The sequence below is a fragment of the Rhagoletis pomonella genome, unplaced genomic scaffold (genome assembly GCF_013731165.1).
Source record: "Rhagoletis pomonella isolate Grant_MI unplaced genomic scaffold, Rhpom_1.0 Rhpom_scaffold_00010, whole genome shotgun sequence".
NCBI lineage: Eukaryota > Metazoa > Arthropoda > Insecta > Diptera > Tephritidae > Rhagoletis > Rhagoletis pomonella.
The window spans coordinates 14,671,657-14,677,202 of NW_023458564.1; the positions used below are offsets into that span (position 1 = coordinate 14,671,657).

Below are 5,546 nucleotides of genomic sequence, written 5' to 3' on the forward strand. Positions count from 1 at the left end.
GATTTCTACCCGCCGGCGAATACAAGCAACCAAAAAGCACCTACCTGTGAGATAATAGGAGTGTACTCGTACGCCCAACTATCTAAAGTTTTAGAAAACCTTTATTGGTTTTGCGTTCTCGTACCCAAAAAACTTGCAAAGTAGGGGAAATTGAGAGAGCAAAATGTGAAAGAGAGCTGCAAATTTCTGCTGGAAAAATTTTTCCCAGCTAAAACTTGCAAGTAAGAAAATCAGCTGACCACAAACACATGTTTGTAAATAAACAAAAGAAAATATGGCCTTTTTGAGTTATTTATTGCAGATTTTATTATTAATACTAGTATGCAACGAAAAAGTGAGTAAATTTAATAAGCACAACGTTTGTTGAGTTTATTTTTCGTTAATTTGCTATTAATCTCCAGTTTGTTTACTCTAGTGTGTGCTGACTATGGTTGCCGTATGACATTTTTCGTTTGTACCATAATTTTCCTTTAAACATACCAAACTAGATTTAAATGCAGCATGCTGAAATGTTGTTTTGCTGAAGTTTTCGGTTTTGGTAGGTTGATTGTTGAAATAAATTTTATAATTTTAAAGCTACATCTGTAGCTATATCTATTACATTTCTTTTGGATCAATGATGGGTGTTTGGAGGAGATAATCTTGTTTTTGAATGCGTTACCATGTGATATCCCAAATAATTATGAAAAAAATATAATTAATTTGAATTTAAAAAGGTTTTTCTTATCCAAAACTATTCAATTGTATAAAATGCCAAACCGGGGGAAAATGTACCAAGCAGAAAACAAATTGCCAAATTAATCACCAGTGGCAACTGTGCAAGTGATCAGCTGTTTCGAAGGTTGCAAGTTTTTGCAAATTTTGCGTTCTCGTACTTCTGTTGATATTTCGTCTCTTTGAGAACGAATGCTGCTAAATTCTCAGAACTTTTGCTGCTGGAGAATTGTGTCCTCTCAATACGAGTATGCATGACCTAATGATAGTTAAAACAGATACATAAAAAGCGGAAGGAAACACGAACTATTCAGAACGAAAAATGACACTGAAGATGGCACAACGCCGAAACCGGTTTGTCTCCAAACCAAATTTGACAAGGGATGACGGAAAATCGTTCCACAATACATGATAACAAAATCGATAAATATCGATAATAAAATCGATAAATATCGATAACAAAATCGATATTTTATCGATAAGTCCCGAGAATCCCGAATATCCCAAAATAGTTCCCAGATTGAGTCTCTGTGTCTCTCTCTATATCCCTTTCTCTTTAATTACCTTTATTTTTATCTTTCTTCCCCTATCATCATCTTTACTTTTATCGGCATCTTCATCATCCTGTCTTTACTTTTATTTTTATCATTTCCTTCATCTACATATTGCCCTTCAGCTTTGCCCTTATATATATAAGTAAAGTGTTAAAATTGACGTTGGTCTTCATTTTTGCTTTTATCTTTACGCATCTTTGTTTTTGTTTTTATTTTCACTTTTGCCTTTATCCTTTTCTTTATCTATGTACGTAGTCACCTTTACTTCCATTCTTGTATTGGTCTTTTCTAAGTGTTATTCTTTAACCTTTTATTAGCAAATTTTTTGTTAAATTAAGACCATATGCATACCCACAAGAAGCACTTGTTTCAGCCCCAATCATTTCCGTTGCACTATTTCCATTGCACCATTTCCGTTGCACCATTTCCATTGCACCATTTCCATTGCACCATTTCCGAGTGCAATTTCCTTTGAATTTGCCAATTTACTCCCAACCAACCAACCGCCGCTAAAGAAGTTTCACTTCAACAAGGTAAATGTTATCTTATTGCATCATTGTCCACTAGAATGAAGACAATCTCTAGTTGTTATTAAAGGAGAAATTGTTTCTACTTGAAGTTTATTTCGACATTTTGTTTTTCTTGATTTTTGTACGGAGAAGACCCTTTCAACATTGGCTGAAGAATGTGCAATCGATAACACTCCTTGAGCGATGTTGTATGTGTTTGAAAACATTGGCTCATTTAAAACATTTTTAGTGATTCTTACTTTTCTCCAAGACTCACAAACATTTAGGTTGACAAAACTTTTTAAATCAAGGCGTTCAGGCCTAAATTCTGTGTTGCTGTCTTCTATTCTAGCAATTTAAAACTTCTGAAGCAATAAGTGTATTATCGGAACAATGATTTGAATATTGCCTCATAGTACAAAAGAAGGGTTCAGCTTTGAAGCCCACATTAGAAATTCTTCATTAAAACTAATTTTTTTCTTCATAGTACGACAAAAGTTTACACAAAATCGTTTTACGTTTTTTCTAAAATTTAGAACATAGTTCCTCAATATGCGTCTTGAATATCAATTTTATGCGATTCTAAATCTATCACCTCAAAAATTAATGAAAACAGTGCTGTACATCTTAACTAATCACGTGCTGCCAAATTTTGGCTACAGATGGAACTGTACTAAAATGTGTAGCGTAGTAGGAAAGTAGAAAGCACTTGAAATTGTATCAAAAAAGTACAATTGTATCGAAATTATCAACACTGATGCTTACGTACTAGTTTCTGATAGTTGGTACAATTGTTACAAATTATCATCTTTTGGCGTTTTCGTACGCAAAAACTTGCTACAAATTTGCAAAGTAGGACAAGTTGAGAGAGAAAAATTTTGAGAGGAAGTTGCCAGATTTTACTGGACAAATTCTTACTTGTACCAATTTGCCAGTGAGAAAAACAGCTCCTTAAATGCTTATTGTATTTTATCAAGCAAAAGAATACACTTTTGGAATTGTAGAGTTAAAATTGCCTAAATAAAACCTTTTATTAAAATATCTTAAAACTAGTAATCACTTGTAAGCTTTTTCTTTTCGTACTTTTTAGGATAGCTCTCTAATCGAGAGCGATTCCTGGAAATTAAGTTACTGTTCACGTGCTTTTTTGGGTAGTTCTCTCTTTGAAAGCAAATTCTCTGAATTTAAACCCCCTATTGTAACAAATTGATTTCTACTGTGCCTCAAAATATGCCACAAAAATTAGATTTTAAGGGCCGTTTTCTCATCTAACCTTTAGTTTACCGGCCACTTTATCGTCTCGATATACGAGTTTTCGTTTTCTCATCAGCGCATTAATGTCTTGAATCGATAAATTGTTGCGCACCCGATGCAACCTCTAAAAATTTGTACCCAACTTTTAATTTTGGTTAGGTTTTGGTTCATGAGTCAGATATATTAGTTATTTCAACCAAGGTTTTGGTTTTTGCTAACAGTTGCTCTTGCTCCATATTTGCTTATGTTGCATTGCCAACCTTTGAAATTTTATGACGAATGTAGTAAAGTTTCACAGTCGGAAATGTAGTGAAGTTTCACACTACGGAATAACAAATTTACGTTTACCGGTAAGATAAGAAAACGAAAACACTTTAAAATGAGGAACAAATTATCTGCCCTGTTAGTAAAGGTAACTTTACTGCTTACATTAGAAAACGGCCCTTAACGATCATCAGTTAAGTGCCCGTTAGAGCTAATTTAAGGAACGTTTCTGAGTGCGGCTGTAAGGGCCGTTTTCTCATCTAACCTTTAGTTTACCGTCCACTTTATCGTCTCGATATACGAGTTTTCGTTTTCTCATCAGCGCATTACCCAACTTTAAATTTTGGTTCGGTTTTGGTTCATGAGTCGGATATATTAGACATTTCAACCAAGGTTTTGGTTTTTGCTAACAGTTGTTCTTGCTCTATATTTGCTTATGTTGCATTGCCAACCTTTGAAATTATATGACGAATGTAGTGAAGTTTCACTCTCGGAAATGTAGTGAAGTTTCACTCTACGGAATACCAAATTTATTTTTACCGGTAAGATAAGAAAACGAAAACCCTTTAAAGTGAGGAACAATTTATCTGGCCTGCTGGTAAAGGCAACTTTACTGCATACATTAGAAAACGGCCCTAACAGATATTATTTAATTGTTTGTACATTTCTTTACCACTTAGGGCCGTTTGCACCATGTCTAGTTAACGCTAACTGGAGGTACATCCTTCAGTTAACCACGTCAACTGCTTTATCGAGCACATGTTATATGATGGGTGTCGATAACGTCGATAAAGATGTTTAACTGGGAGTTAGAATTAACTAGACATGGTGCAAACGGCCCTTAGGGCCGTTTTCTAATGTAAGCAGTAAAGTGGCCTTTACTAACAGGGCAGATAAATTGTTCCTCACTTTAAAGTGGTTTGGTTTTAAAGCAAGAGCAACTGTTAGCAAAAACCAAAACCTTGGTTGAAATAACTAATATATCTGACTCATGAACCAAAACCTAACCAAAATTAAAAGTTGGGTACAAATTTTTAGAGGTTGCATCGGGTGAGCAACAATTTATCGATTCAAGAAATTAATGCGCTAATGAGAAAACGAAAGCTCGTATATCGAGACGATAAAGTGGCCGGTAATCTAAAGGTTAGATGAGAAAACGGCCCTAAGGGCGTTTTCTAATGTAAACAGGTTGCCTTTACTAACAGGGCAGATAAATTGTTCCTCACTTTAAAGTGTTTTCATTTTCTTATCTTACCGGTAAAAATAAATTTGTTATTCCGTAGAGTGAAACTTCAGTACATTTCCGAGTGTGAAACTTCACTACATTCGTCATAAAATTATAAAGGTTGGCAATGCAACATAAGCAAATATAGAGCAAGAGCAACTGTTAGCAAAAACCAAAACCTTGGTTGAAATAACTAATATTTCTGACTCATGAACCAAAACCCAACCAAAATTAAAAGTTGGGTACAAATTTTTAGAGGTTGCAACGGGTGAGCAACAATTTATCGATTCAAGAAATTAATGCGCTGATGAGAAAACGGGAACTCGTATATCGAGACGATAAAGTGGCCGATAATCTAAAGGTTAGATGAGAAAACGGACCTTGGTTGAAATATCTAATATATCTGGCTCATGAACCAAAACCAAACCAAAATTTAAAGTTGGGTACAAATTTTAAAGGTTGAATCGGGTGAGCAACAATTTATCGATTCGAGACATTAATGCGCTGATGAGAAAACGAAAACTCGTATATCGAGACGATAAAGTGGCCGGTAAACTAAAGGTTAGATGAGAAAACGGCCCTTATGCGTTTAATATCAAGTGGTAAAGAATCCCATAACATTTATGTGCTAACAAAAAATATGCGTTCTGAGGCAAGGTATCCATATTTTGGAACAAAAAGATTTAGTGTTTTTGGCCACTGACCTATTTTAATATTTTTATAGAGGTAAGATGGGAGTAAATTATTTCATGATGTAATCCAACCGTACGCAACTTGTAGTAGTAACTTAGATCACTGAGAAGAATCTGTTAAGAAAAGTACGAGATATGATCATACTTTCTTTTTTCAAATACGAAACGTGCCGCCTTTAGTGATGTGCTGAGTCAGTACTTTTAAGTATTGGTCGATACTCGGTACCGATTTGTAGAGTATCCACTAGTTTCGATACTCGGTACCGAAATATTGAAATTTATTTATTTATTTATTATTATTATTACCAACAAACAGGACGCTTACAGACTATAT

General features: G+C 34.5%; 1 protein-coding gene across 1 annotated transcript in view; it reads left to right on the forward strand.

The window, feature by feature from the left end:
* The window catches only part of LOC118746511, a 90,636-nt gene that overhangs the window by 2,249 nt on the left and 82,841 nt on the right, over positions 1-5,546 (forward strand). The gene's annotated exons all lie outside the window — the stretch shown is intronic.